This window comes from Macrotis lagotis, chromosome 7 (assembly GCF_037893015.1).
Source record: "Macrotis lagotis isolate mMagLag1 chromosome 7, bilby.v1.9.chrom.fasta, whole genome shotgun sequence".
NCBI lineage: Eukaryota > Metazoa > Chordata > Mammalia > Peramelemorphia > Peramelidae > Macrotis > Macrotis lagotis.
The window spans coordinates 189,972,787-189,988,634 of NC_133664.1; the positions used below are offsets into that span (position 1 = coordinate 189,972,787).

Genomic DNA, 15,848 nt, shown 5'->3' on the forward strand with positions numbered 1-15,848 from the left:
ATAGTGTTATGAATATTATGAATATAAACAATGCAATCAATTTAATAATATATATAAATACAATAAATGCTGTTAGATATTTAGTATGAAAGCTAAATGGAGAGGAAATCTTTCCATTACAATATCCCGAGATAATTCTCCTAGGCTGAAAGCTACTTAGGGATGAATTTTCCCTCTGGAGTAGGGATTCTTAATCTCTTTGTGTGGAGATTAGTAGTTGCTACACCAATTGCTACTCATTTGGTAGCCTATGGAAGTCTAAAATTATTATGGTTTGTTGAATATATAATTAAAGAAAATGTTGTTCTGTGTTGAGCCTGATTCAGGTCAGATTCCTGATTGTCTGCATTTGATATTGAACAAAATGAAATATTCTTGGTAATTCAGCAATTAATGCAAAAATTCACCAAGTTTAGGCAATGAGGACACTGAACTAATTCAGCTAAACAAAGCTCCTTTATCTAAGTTGTCTGTCACTGTCTACCAAGAGAGAATCATCATAGAGGCTCTGGAGATTCTCATGATTGTAGTATAATTAGGAGACAAGCAAATAATGTCAACAAGACTGAGTCTTTAGTATTCTGAGCCAGTTAAATCTCAGGGATAGTTTTAATACTTTTAAAGGAAAAATAGCCCAATTTGTATGGAAGTAAGAACTAAGATATTGATCCCACCACAAAAGCTAAATTTCAATTAGAGGTTAGTTAATCTTTAGATGTAATTTTTTTATCTTCCAAGTTCATAGATACCCTATAATCTATTGAAGGACCTTTAGGGGTCCATGAACATGAGGTAAAGCACCCCACCATCAAGCATAAAAACACAATACAGTAATCGTATAGTCCAAGTACAACTTTTCCCCCAAATAATCAAAACTGATTACAAATTTATTGGCATATTGAGCATTTTCATGTTTTTTTTTCCCTTGCTCAACAGGATAAATTCATGTTAGTACATTTGTCAGTATTTGTCATGAGAATAATTGAAATGAGTATCACTAAAATGTCATCAGTAGCCCACAAGTGAGATTCACTTTGATTATAAATTCGATTGATTGATTGATTGATTGATTGAGCTGTATTATCAACATCAGAGAAGAAGATTTGGAAAATGTACCAATAATCTCCATAATTTAGGGTGAAGTCCCTCATTGAGAGAACCTAATGCTGAAAGAGGACAAGTTTTTGAAAGAAGAAGCTCTATCTCTTCCATTCCCTTCCTGGAGGTGACAAGCCTCAGGACAGAATCTAGGAGCACAGAACTGAGAGAACCTTCTTCCAACCCTAGGTTAAGGATCTCTGCCTTTTCTTGTAGGGTACAGTAGAATCTCATTTGAAAGAACCCACTAACCTACAGCTAAGTTTGTATCTGGAGAAAGTATAGGTAAGAGATGAAGACTGGCCCATCCAATGATGATGCACTCAGTTGAATGACCTACTTGACCATTCAGTCTGGCAATAAACTCACCCATTCAGTCAAACAGGATACCATACCCCATGAGAAGCTGGTACAGCCTAGTAATGAAAGGACCTGTCCATGACACTTTCATACTTCACATGAAGTTTATGAAGACATTCTGGTGGAAAAAGGAACAATCAAGGCCTACTCTTCCAGAAATGTAAGTTCCCTTGGTCATATGTATTCTTTTTTTTTAGGTTTTTGCAAGGCAAATGGGGTTAAGTGGCTTGCCCAAGGCCACACAGCTACAGCTAGGTAATTATTAAGTGTGTGAGGCCAGATTTGAACCCAGGTACTCCTGACTCCAGGGCCAGTGCTCTATCCACTGCACCATCTAGCTGCCCCAATATGTGTTCTTTAAAATGCCTCACTCCCTTAATCTGGATAGACTTCCTCATTCCATCAGTGCAACAATCAGGGACAATTTGGGACTATCTACAATGGAGAATAACATCTGTACCCAGAGAAAGAACTCATTTTATAGCTGAGGAAACAGAAACAAAAATTAATCATAACTTGCCCCAAATGCTCTGATTCAAAGTCCTTGCTTTTTCTTTTTACATCACCCCACTGTGTGTGATAATTTCATCTCTGAGAATGTGTGTGTGCTCTTAAAGAGGAAAAAGGCAATAGAAGGCAATGAACTGAGACTTAAAAAGAAGAGTGGAGCAAAGTCATGGTGAGGAACAGCAAATAGGACAATAAGATTAGAACATGCAAAGCATGTAGGAAATATGTAATAAAAACTGGAAAGAGAGGATAGACTCAGATTATGAAGAGTTTTAGATGTCAAAAAAGAGTTTATATTAGAGGTAGGAAGTTTAATGAATGTGGGGTGATGTGGTCAGAGTTGAACTTTAGGAAAACTGCATTGGTGGATTGGGAACCAGATTTAAAGTGTAATTAGAAAATATTTAGCAAAAGAAGGAAAAATATAATAGAACATAGATAATGTTCCTTTATTTGAGTCAGTTAAATGGCTTAGTAGATAGAGTACTAGACCTGGAGTCAGGAGGAGCTGTGTTAAGGTCACAACCTTACTTCAACCCACTAGAAAATGAAATGCAAACCATTCTAGGATCTTTGTCAAGAAAACTTCAAATGGAGTTATGAAGAGTTGGATATATCTGAACAATAACATTATTGTTACTTTATAATTTTCTAAATCAATATTCAATTCTCAAGGATCCTTTCATATGGATCAGTGACCCTGTTTCTATTTGAATTTGATATCACAGGTATACAAGATGGATTGAGGAAGTGAGAGATTGAGTCCAGCTGAGAAGTTATAAGGACTTCAGCTTGGGTAGTGACTATGTAATTAGAGGGAGGTTTTAGATTAGGCTGTGAACCCAGTGACATATTGTGGTGATCACAATTGTTTTTTAAAATAGTTGGGAAGAGATAATGGGAAAGGACAGAAATAAGAAGTACCAGTAATAAGACAAGAAGATGAGCTAAATCCATGAATGATTATAGAAGAAATGAGAAAATCCAGTTATGCTTTAAGGTCAAGTTGGGAAAGAATAATACTATGTGTAACTATTGTCTCTGAGTTTCACATATAATATAAAGAGATTAAGTATTCTTGGATGGACTGCTTGCCTCTTGGTTCATTGAACCTACCTAAAAATATAGGAAACTCACTTTAAGATACCTCTCAATTTGCTATCAGAAATCCCCCCATAAACACATAGTTTACAAAACTCAGAAGAGGCAAAAGAGGCTTCATCTACCCAAACTGAAGATAAATGCTTTAAAAAAAAAAAAATATATATATATATATAATATATATTTGCACATCTTAATTATGTTAGGCCAAAGAATATCCTCTTTTTGTTAAATGTGCAATCACTTTTTTATATAAAACTTTATTGATGAATAACTTTCTAGTGTTTTATTTCATCCCAAAATTGAACCAAGAAAGAGCTGGCACTAGGGCTGACTCTAACATATACATATATATATATATATATATATATATATATATATATATATATATATATATATGTGTGTGTGTGTATGTGTGTGTGTGTGTTTATACATGTATATGTATGTATATCACTTACATGATCCTAGATCAGGTATTTATCACCTCTTGCCTGAATTTTTACAAAAGCCTGCTAATTGACTTCCTTACTTTAAATCTCTCTAATCTCTCTTCTGTCCTATCTGTTATGCAATAACCACCAAGTTGATATTACTGAATTGCAGATCTCACTATACCATCCCCTTGTTCATCAAATTTCAATAACTCCCTATTACTTTAAGAATCAAAAATAAATTCTATTTAGCTCTTAAAAGTGCACACTAACTCCAATCCTCCTTTTCAGTATTATTATATAATTATATGGATACATCAAAATCCAGTCAAATGAACCTCATTTCTCCCTCCTTCATATATCTACATCTCACATCTTTTTATTTTGTATTTATTGATCTTCCTAGAATGCACTTCCTCCACTTCTTAGATTCTCCAGTTTCCTTTAAAACTCAGCTCAAGGGGTGGCTAGGTGGTGCAGTGGATCAGAGCACCAGCCCTGGAGTTAGGAGTACCTGAGTTCAAATCTATCCTCAGAAACAATAATTACCTAGCTGTGTGGCCTTTGGCAAGCCACTTAAGTGGCAAGCCACTTTGCTAGGCAAGCCTAGCAAAAACCATAGAAAAAGGGGAAAAAAGGACAATGTAAGCTCCTTGTTTAAAGAGGCAATTTTACTTACATCACTATATTCCTAGTGTTTAGTACAGTGGCTTATAATATAATTATATAATAATCACCCTAATTTTTACTTCATTTACTTTACCAATATTTAATTCACTTACCAGCTCCTCCTTCTGGTGAGAATTGCATCCAAAAGAGCAGTTATACTCACAGGTTCCTCTACCTTTTGGGGGATCAAATGATCATTAAGACAAATTAGAAAATTATTGTGTAACCTGATGTTACTTGAAGTTAAATAGAACTCCAAAGAAAGACTCAGAAACTCAATGACGGGAGGAAAACAGAGTAGGAGGGGAGATGATGAGAAGTTGTCTCTAGGTCTAGTGTGAACTGAAAAAAAAATTACTTTTTCAAACCTCAGTCTCATCTGTCTGTTTGCTGGCAGTTATTTGACTTTTTCTTGTCCAAACTAGGCCAGCTCAGAGCAGGATAGACTCATCAGTTATCACTGTTCTTCCTTCTCTTCATCTCCCTGAGCTTTAGTTGAGGATCCCCACTTTGTCATAATTGCATCTTTCCTCATTTTCTGTCTAAACTCCCAGCACAAATTTTCTTGGTTCCATGGTGGGTACCGGCCCTGGAGTAAGAAGTTCAAATACAGTCTCAGATATGTAATACTGTTTGAGCTGTGTGACCTTGGGTAAGTCACTTAACTGCACTGCCTTACAAAAATTAAAAAACGAAAAAGAAGATTGAGTAAGATGCTGCCAATAAGGTTCCACAAAGTGTTTACTTTGGTGTTTGAGGTGGGCTTTGAAACATTTGTGATGAATACATTACTATATTTTTTCTGTAAATAATGTATACTGTTTACTAACTTATTTTGGGGCTCTCTTCATAGCAAGAAAAATCTTGAGATATTTCAGATAGTGACATATAGATCACTGGGTTTGCTGAATCTCAATCAGTACAATTAATTTCATTTTCCACCAATCTGTAACATATAATTTCAGCATTTGGTGAACACATGTAATCATATGGATCTGCAATCAATAAAAACTTATAAATCCATCAATATTGACCTCTATAAATTGAGACTTTGATTCTTAACATTAACAATGGAAATAAGCATACAATCATATTAGAATTTATAGTAAGTCAAATAGAACATATAAAGGTTTACCAAAAGAATTTTTTCACACCATCCATAAAATGTATAATAGGGAGATAGTATTCAATGTCAAGAATAGCTGACTCTTGTCCCACTTCCTCGTCCATAATATCTTAGACTAAGTAGCCCATCAGATGGAGAAGCCAAAGAAGATTCAAGAAGCATAATTTCTCTGAGATTTGTGCCTAGATACAGGGATTGAGTCTGTAGACAAAAGATCAGATGGTAAATGAGTCGCTGAGAGAAGAAATCCCAACAGCATGGTTTACTTGCTGGCTAAGAAGAAGTTGCAGTGGATGGTGAAGAGCTAACAAAGCAAGCAAAAATTTTGGAGCTAGAGCTCAAATCAGTCTTCTGATTCAAAGTTCACCCAAGGGGGCGGCTAGGTGGTACAGTGGATAGAGCACCGGCCTTGGAGTCAGGAGTACCTGGGTTCAAATTCTATCTCAGACACTTAATGATCACCTAGCCATGTGGCCTTGGGCAAGTCACTTAACCCCATTGCCTTGAAAAATCTAAAAAACAAAAACAAAACAAAGTTCACCCTTGTTTCCCCTATGCCATATTTTTCAACTAGGATAGAAATAGATTATAAATCTGTACTTCTCCTGAAGTCCCACTGATTATGTTTACTGAACAGAACATTATGTAGCCTACCAGCTGCAAATCAAGTCTGACAATGAAGCAAGTGGATGTAGCTGTGGCTTTCTAGGAGCCAGGCTCAGAGAGAGAAGTGAAAAACGTCTTGCTTGGCCACTGGGAAAGAATAGGATTAAGAGAGAATGTGTGGCTGTACCTCAAAGAATATCATAAAAAGGACAGTCTCAATTCTGGTTAAGTATTTATTTTTTATACTTTCCATGAGATTTCTCTAACCTAGGATCTAAAATATTGCCTCTCAAAACTCTCCCAGATGAGATATTATGTCTTTCTGGGCAATCTTAAAACTATGATTGCTTATGGCATCACTTACTATAAGTGGTGGCTTGTGGACAAAATTTATATGCAGTACTTGTAAATCATGAAAAACAGAGTTAATCTTGATGGTAGCAAGGTGAACAATCATCTATGTGGTATTAGTTGAAAATATCTCAAAAGTTCCTATTGTCTCAAAATTCTTTCTCAAAGTGCCTAAAAATTTCACTATGAATCCCTATTTTGGATTAAGGCTTTAAAGACCATTATGAAAATGGAAACTTATCATCCTGAAGGATTTAACATCTGTAGTCACTATTAATCCTTAACATTTTTTCCCCACAAGGCAATGGAGTTAAGGAACCTGCCCAATGTCACACAGCTAGGTAATTATTATTATTTTTTTAGGTTTTTGCAAGGGAATGAGGTTACGTGGCTTGCCCAAGGCCACACGGCTAGGTGATCATTAAGTGTCTGAGGTTGAATTTGAACTCAGGTACTCCTGACTCCAGGGCTGGTGCTTTATCCACTGTACCACCTAGCTGCCGCTTCGACTAGGTAATTATTAAGTGTCTGAGGTCAAATTTGAATTCAGGTCCTCCTGACTCCTAGGCTGTGCTCTAACCACTTCGCCACTAAACTGCCCCAGCCCTTTTAACAAAATAGTTAATCATATTAAAAAATATAGAAATCCAGAATGATTTTCATTAGTATCAAATATATGGGGAAAGCAAATACGTACCTGACCTATTGAGTTAAAATCAAATTACCATTTCTCTTATATTGGATTTGATGCAGAGCATGTATTCTGAACATATTTAATCAACAGATCACACTGATTATACTGGAGTGTCAAAAGGATATGATTATGGTACCAGGCAGTTGGTGAGAAGATCCCTGCAGAGAAGTAAAGAATGGTATCTGGGAATTTTGTGAAATGATGCTCTGGGAGAGGTAGTTACTTATCAATGCAGCAAGGACTCCATGTTGGAATGGGAAGGACATTTGTCCCAGTGGAAAAGATGGTGAAATAGAAGGAACCAGAAACTCCTAAAATCAGTGCTTTTCTTGGTCTTGGCTGCCCTGATGCTGACAGGAGCCTCCAATGACTTCTGATTTCAGCTAGCTCAATACTCATTGAAATGAATGGGTTAAACTTGTGGCTGATCCTAGCAAAATGTCCTATTCTGACGTTGAGTAAAGTACTCTTCTCTGCAACTTCTGAGTCACCTCCTATTTCTTGCATTCCTGATAAAGCTTCACTCCTGGAAAAAAAATTTGTGTGTGTGTGTGTGTGTGTGTGTGTGTGTGTGTGTGTGTGTGTGTGTGTGTAAGGGGGGAGTGGTATGGAAGAGATTAGGTAGAAAGGCATGACAAATGAATTGATTTCAGATTTATGCATAGAATCAAAATCTGTAAGAGAATATAAAATACTATGGTCCAATAATCTCATTTTAGTGATGGTAAAAAAAGAGCCTCAGTGAGTTAAATGTTTTATATAAGGTTATACAAATAATTGTGAGAGAATCAAGCCAAGAATCCTAGATCTCTTAATTTCTGGCTAATGCTTGTTTTTCTCCCCGCCCCCCCAATAATTCTAATTCTTTAGCACTTTGCCCTGCATGAAAAAAGCATTACCCCACCATTAATTTTATGATATTAAAATAATTCCAGTGTTATATTACCTTTATTACTATATACCATTTAATATTATTGTATTAAAATTAAAAATTTTCACATATAGTATTTGATAGCTTTCTTATATTTTTGACCCAAAATCAAGATGTATTTCTGTTCCAAGCAACACACACTAAGTACCTTATTTTCTAGGCATTATGTTTGATGCTGATGGTATAAAAAAGGGATATATTCTTTCCATTTAAGGAGCTTACATTCTGCTTGGGGGCCATAACATTTTCACAGATATATACATATTACATATACATATATATGTAATATATTTATAGCACAAAAATAAATGTTGAGTAATTAGCGAAGTGTTAGAAGCATGCATTCAATACCCAAGTAACACAGAGTAAAATAAAAAATTAATCACATTATAAAATACTCTATAAAAGTCAACAATGGAATTCAAGAAGACATTAAATTTATTAGCAGAGATCACTGGTTAACAATAGAGAAAGAATTTTCTGATTGGTAGTAGAGCTGCTATCTAGATAGTAAGGAAATAAGAATTGAATGTACTTAAGAAAGTAAAAGAGAAAGTAGCCAGTTTTTCTTATTTCTCCAACTAGATGTTTTACTTTACTTATGCACTAGACTCATGATTTCATTGCTATAGAGAATCCCCAGAAGAAAGTTGCTACCAATGCAAGTCATTACCTTTCCCTGGTATTAGAGTTGTCTATAGCCCTAAGAAGTTAAGTGACTTGTCCAGAGTTACAAAGAAAATATTTATCATAGGTAGAACTTGACCTTGGCCTTATCTTTCCAAGATCAGCTGTCTATCCATTTTCCCATGCTGTCTCTTTTTCTTAATTTGGTATGAACCAAATGTTTAGTCCTTTTATAGGGCTTTAAGAAGCTTAGACTACTGTTCCAGATTACAGTGATGTTCACAAAATGCAAATAATTGGATGTTCAAGAAATTTTTCAGCTAACAGTTGAATGACTCCTAAAATGGTAATGTACCTAAGCTTCCCTAATGTAATTATGAGCCACTTCCTTCTTCTAAGTGGGAATAAAAAAAAGAACTTTTGTTTTAGCTGAAATTTCATGATGTGCATCAGTGTCTTTACATTGACTTCTTTTTTGCCATTGAAAAGCATTGGGCTTCTAGAAACAGTCCTGAACTCAGTATTCAATAAATATTATGAAGTTTTTGGATATGAATCCAGGAATCTAAAATTGGCTTTTGGTGGGTTAAGAAAATGTTTGAATTAGTGTTTTATGATGTCCCTTAGTTTATGAGAACTATCCCATCAGAGATTTCCCCACAGACAATAATAAGCTCCTACATATGGGGCTGCTGAAATTTTGATGGCTTCAAGCCTTGTTGTCCCAAATATCAAATATGAGGCCTATTTACAATATAAGCATGTGTACTATGACCAATTAATGTTCATAAACCTTCAAGAATATTTACAGAAAAGGTAAGGAGGAAGGGAAGAGGGCTCATTCACAGTTATGAAATACTGCATATTTTATCAGATTTTTTCAAAACATTCACTTTATGTATTTCTTTTGTTTTTCTTAAAAATATTTTTAAGAGCTATTCCTCAATAGATAAATGGCCTGGCCAAAAATTCTAAATTATTAGAATTGAAAAAACCATAGAAAAAAATGTAGAAGAATCCCTTTACTTTTTTAAGAAAACTGAGATCCAGAAAACTTAAGTGACTTGTCCAAGGTCATGCAGTTAGTGGCAGAGCCAAGGAGGACCTAAGTATCTCTTTTAAATATTCTAGGCACTGTAGCTGTATCTTCTGTTACTAACATTTTTAAAAGGTGCCAATAGGCAGTCGTACTGCAGAGTGCACTGGAAAATAAAAGAGTTCCCTTTCCAAGAGTTTTATGAATTAGCCACTCTGCAAAACATCATGATATGAAAACAGCAAAGGTAATGGACATCCCATTCCTGGGAACTGCCCTTCTTACAAAAGTTTTGGCAATTGTTCTGTAAGGGTTGAAGGATGTGATGGATTTAAGGCTCAAAGAGATTTTTTTTTGCATTAATAGATCAAGAAAGCAAACTGCAAGCCTTTCTCATCACTCACAAACATCACTGAGGTTTGATGCAGATTTCTAAGAGAGACCTTTATGCTAAGTTTTAATTTTAATTATCTCTGCCTTTTGGCAGAGAATGTCATCATGGGCAGTATTTCTGAAATTGGCAAGGAAGGCCAAGCTTTTGTTTCTGCTCCTTCTTTCTGTTGTTAGCTTTCTTAATTTATCTTTAATTCCATGTGATTCAATTAAATGTTGCCCTTTAAGAAAGAATCAAGGTGGAGCTACTTCCAAAGGAGTAAATCTCTCAAATCCTACTTGTCTCTATTCACATAATCACTGTCTTAATCTAGGACTTCCTCAACTCTCCCCTAGACTTTTATAATGGCCTCCCAGCCTCAAGTCTCTCTCTACACTCCAATTCATCCTTCACTCAGTTGACAAATATGTTTGCCTTAAGCTCAGATCTACTGAAACACTGCCCTACACAATAATTTTAGTGGTCCCCTATTGCCTTTAGGAGCAAATATAAATTTCCTTGTTTAGCTTTAAATTTTTTCTGTTTAGATGTGGATGGCATTTTCCATAACAGGACCCTCAGGCCCTGTTATGGAAAATGCCATCCATATCCGGGGTGGGGGGGAAAGTATGGAATCTGAATGCAGAGCAAAGTATACTACGCATACTTTAAAAATTTTTTTTTATTTCTTCTGGTTTTCCCCCAACCCTTGGTTCTAATTCCTCTTTCACAAGATAAATAGTATGGAAAATGTTAAACCACAATTGTACATGTACAAACCATATAAGATTATTCATTGTCATAGGGAGAGGGGAAAGAAGGGTGGTAGAATAATGTGGAACTCTAAAGCTTGCAAAAGAATGAATGTGGAAAAATGCCTCTGTGTATAACTGGAAAAAAATTAAATAAAGTTAATCAAATGCTAGCGTCAAAAAAAATTCTATTTAGCTTTTTAGAATGTGGTCCCATACCTCATTACACATTATTCTTCTCTGTATGATCAATCAAACTGGACTTCTGCCTATTCTTTATACAATGCATTCCACTTCCCATTTCTGTACCTAAAATTTACTCCTTCCTAATTCCTGTCTCATAAAACCACTAACATATTTTAAGGATGTTCAAGCACTGCCACCTACACAATGCATGAATTGATGCTGAGTGAAATGAGTAGAATCAGAAGAACATTATACACATTATGCACATTTCCTGATCCCCCCCAACTACAACTGCCTTTTTTTCTAACTACTTTCTATTTATCTTATATTCAGTTAGCAATTCTTTTGCATATATTTCTTCTTTATATTTTTACAAGTGTATATATTTTCTCCACTGTTAAAATATATGCTCCTTGAGAACTTTTGTCTTACTGTCCAGGACCTACTACAGTAGCTAACTCATAGGTGGTGCTTAATAAGTATTTGTTGATCAACTGATTGATCAATCACATGGCTAGTCAAATCTTGTGAATCCCAGTATATTTATATGCTACCTCTTTCCACCAAGAAAAATTAAATTTCTTCTCCCATTTCCAAAAAACTCCACAAAAGTGAATTTCTAACATGCTGTTTTGATTACTAGTTTATGTAACACTTTTATTAAGCTGATTCCAAAGTAGCATGTTCCAAAGTGGTTTAAATGAGGACACTAATAAAGCAGAATACCAAGCAACTAGACCAAACAACCATTTCTTTGGTCTGCTAAAATAAAACTCCCTCATTGCCTTTTTTGGAGAATCTCTGAATCCGCGCTAATAAGGATGGGAGCCCAATATTCGAAAAATCCACAAATAAAAGCAAACTGAAAGCCAGCTAGCACCTTTATTCTTTATTATCATAGGAAATTCTGTTTGTTTCAGTTTCTAATTTTTATTTACTGTTTACATCTGCTAAGAAAGCAACAGAGATAATGGGCAAAGCATTTACTCTCTCTAATGGCTTCATTTATTTGCAGGTGGATGTTAGATTAAAGTTCTTGCCAGAACTGAGAATATGCAAAATGATGGAAGTAAAAATAAAAAATAGAAAAGTCATAAAATAGTTTCACCCAATCATCAGATTTCAGGGGAACTAGAATAGCAGATAACCTGCATATGAATAAATAATAGTAATTAAATAATATTAATTATTAATAATAATAATATTACAAATTTGTAATAATCAGTTCATCTTATTGAATGCACTGCTCTGGCATGGATAGTTCCTAACTGAACACCATTCCCTTTATTACAATTAAAATTATAAATTCTCACATTTATTATTGTCTTTTTAATTTAAATATTTTCATTTGTTTTTCCAACTGCATGCAAAGGATGTTTTTAGTCAATCTTTTTTTGTAAGATTTTGGGTTTTACAATTTTTCCCTCCCTCTTCCCTCTGACAGAAAACAAACTGATATATGCTCTGTATTTATAACCATGCCAAATACAGTTTGATATTGAACATGTGAGAGAAGAATCAGATCCAAATGGAAGAAAGAAAACATTAGAAAGAAAAAAATGACATAATACATAAGACAACTTTTAAAAGTTGAAGGTAAGAAGCCTTGGTCTTCTTTTCAGCTCCATAGTTCCTTCTCTGGATTTGGATGTTATTTTCCATCACAAGTCTTTTTAAATTGTCTTTGGAAAAATATAAATTGTCTTTGATTATTATTCTACTGAAATTAACAAGTCCATCATGGTTGATCATCATCCCATGTTATTGTTAATGTGTATAATGTTCTTCTGGTTCTGTTCATTTCACTCAGCATTAATTCATGCATGTCTTCCTAGGCTTTTCTGAAATCTTGTCCCTCATGAGCTTTTATAGAACAATAAGAGTCCCATCACATACATATACCACAATCTATTTTTACCCATTACCCAATTGATGAGCATTCTCTTAATTTCCAATACTTTGCTACTAAAAAAAGAGCTGCTATGAATATTTTTATACATATGGGATTTTTACCCGTTTTCATGATCTATTCATGATATAGACCCAATAGTGATATTGCTAGATCAAAGAGCATGCATATTTTTATTGCCAATTGGGCATAATTCCAAATTGCTCTCCAGAAAGGTTGAATCAGTTCACAACTCCACCATTAATCCATTAGTGTCCCGGTTTTCCCACATCCCTTCCTGTCATTGATCATTTTCCTTTCTAATCATATTGGCCAATTTGAGAGGTGTGAGCTGGTACCTCAGAGATGACAAAATAAATATTTTCTAGGTATTATCACCACTGACCAAATCAGTGCTCATGACTAAAAAATGAATATATATATATGTGTGTGTGTGTGTGTGTGTGTGTGTGTGTGTGTATCTTTGTGTGTGTATATATATATAGATATAGATATAGATATAGATATAGATATATATAGATATATATATATATTCCCTAAACTTGGGGGCATATGTGGTATATTTTAGGGGTTTAATAACAAAACTAATGAAATGAACTTCCAAAAGAAAAGATTCCCTTAAGGATTATAGTATTAATATTTATAGGATCACTACTGAAGGGTGGATGAGATGATAATAACTGACCTCAGAGAGAAGGTGGAGTTGCTCAAGGCTTCTTTTGCTTCTCTTTTCTCTGCCAAAAATGAATTACTGGAATGGATGGAACAAATATGGCTAATAGAGAGTTGATACCCAAAATGAAATAAGAAGGTAGCAAAACAGGATGTAACTGTACAAGTTGAGCTCATGTCACCTGGCCAGGAATTAACTAGATCCTTAGTTACTAAAAGAACTGCAAGTGTTCTTTAATTGCCATCAGTGATATTTGAAAGATATTTGAAAAACAGAGTAATGATGAAGGGGAAATGTTCCCATTTTAAAAAATGAAAGGGAACTGAATCTACTCTATGTCAATGATTTTGACTTTAAATCTTAATAGAACTTTAGAACATTTCATTAGAGAGCATTTAAATATGAAGTACTGCTCATAAAGAGCAGCATGACTTTAGCATAAATAAGTCAATCAATTGATAGTTATCAATAAGCATTTATTAAGTGTTAATGATGAGGTAGACATTGTGCTGGCACTGGGAAAAGAAATATAAATCAACCAATCAACAAACATTTGATCATGTGCTAGACATTCTGCTAACTAAGCAGAAAAGAGACAAAACAGTCTCTATTCTCATGGAACTTAAGAATGTATCTAATGTGGAGACAACATGCAAACAAATTTGCAAAAAACAAGCTAATTACAGGATAAATTTGTCCTTAAGCATTTGTCTTTAAGGAACTCACATTTTATTGATGGGTGGTGGTGGTATAGTACATGTTCATAGAAGAGTAAATACAGAACATAAAAAATAAATGCAAAATTATTTTTCAGGGGGTTGGGTAATAGGGGGAATTCTACAAGTTGGTTAATCAGAAAAGGTCTCTTGAAGAAGATAGCACTTGAATTCTAATTCCCCATTACATTCAAGAAAACCAACATTGTTCCAGTTCCATAAGGCTTCCAATTGGTCATCCCTGACTCTTCACTATTTCTCACCTCATCTGCATATCATACCTTTTGACAAGGTCTCTCTTTTTCACTTTTGAAATGTCTCTAGAATATGCCTCCTGATTCCCGTTCAGACTCTCATCATCTCATGTCTGAACTAGGGCAATAGCCGGCTCTTTCGTCAGCCTGTCTTTCCTCAATGTATTTCATCTTTCAATCAACTGGCACAGATTTGAACATGTCATGTCCTAGCTCTATTCAATAAATTTCATTGATTCACTATCACCTGCAGGATCAAATATAAAACCCTCTGCTTGGCAGTCAAACCCTTCACAACTTAGCCCCTTTGCTTGGCTTTCTTCTTATACTTTATATACTCTGATCCAGTAATGCTGGTCTCCTTGTGAGAAAATCCTTGTAGAAACTAACAATTTGCCATTACCACTGGAGTCAAATGCTTACATTTAAGAAATGTGGATTAGAATATTGCCTTCAATACTATAAGTTCTGAAACAGTTAAATTAATTTATCTATAAGAAACAGTACATTCAGATTTATTAAAGTCTAATTTTAGGTCAGTTAGTATTTAATGAATTCATTGTTTACTCTGTGTCCTTTGGATTCTGAGACTTGGAAGTTACATCAAAATTCCAAGAATTGAAGGTTTTGTTAAATGTTAAATGTTAAAATCTCAAACCTTGACCTTTCTTTTTTTTTTCCTGATTCCTTTAAACCTAACAGCAAAACAATAGCAAGGCACAAAATGTGTACCTTTCTTGTTCCTACTTACACTGGTTTATCTTCCATGTAATCTTAACAAAAGCATAGATCTTTATCTTTACAGGTCCGTATCAGAAGCCATTTGGCATTTTGAAAGCTGAAGTTAGCCTTGAGTTGGCAGGTGTCTCAATTTAGAGTACAATTTCCTCATTAGGAAAAAAACTGCATGGTGCATGACTACAACCCAATAAGTGAGAAGAGCGACATCTGTAGTCAAAGGACCTGGGTTTAAATTACATTTCATACTGCCGTTTTTCAACTCTAGTGACTTTTTAATATAGCCTCCTAATTCTATTTTAACGTACCAACTCTTGTTTTCTTCATCTGCCAAAAAATAAAAAAAAAACAAAAGTGAGGGGAGGAAGGAGAGGAAGGACCTGGCGGCCTATAAATGATTTCTCAAGTTGCTTTCAATTCTAGGTGCTATGATTTAGGATGCAGCATTTATTGTGGGATCACGGGGAAAATGCTAACATTGGGGTTAGAGGATCTGGATTTAAATCTCCTTTCTGCCATCTACAACCTGTGTGGTCTTGGATAAGACACTGATTCTCAGTTTCCTAATCAGCATGAGTGGGTTGGACCAGATGACCCATAAGGTTCCTCGTCGTTCTAGATTTAAAATTGCAGGATAGAGTTTGAAAGTCTTCCTTGTAGAAATTCTCTGGTCTTTCCTTGGCTGCTTGGAGTATCACGTCTGTTTC

At 34.8% G+C, this 15,848-nt stretch overlaps 1 long non-coding RNA gene across 4 annotated transcripts in view; it reads right to left on the reverse strand.

Moving 5' to 3' along the window:
- Positions 1 to 13,888: 13,888 nt before the first annotated feature.
- LOC141493233 (uncharacterized) overlaps positions 13,889 to 15,848 on the reverse strand; it is a 45,966-nt gene continuing 44,006 nt past the window's right edge. For all 4 annotated transcript variants that reach the window (XR_012470155.1, XR_012470156.1, XR_012470157.1 and 1 more), the window contains one exon: positions 13,889 to 15,847. This is a non-coding gene — a long non-coding RNA (uncharacterized LOC141493233). The remainder of the gene's footprint in view (position 15,848) is intronic.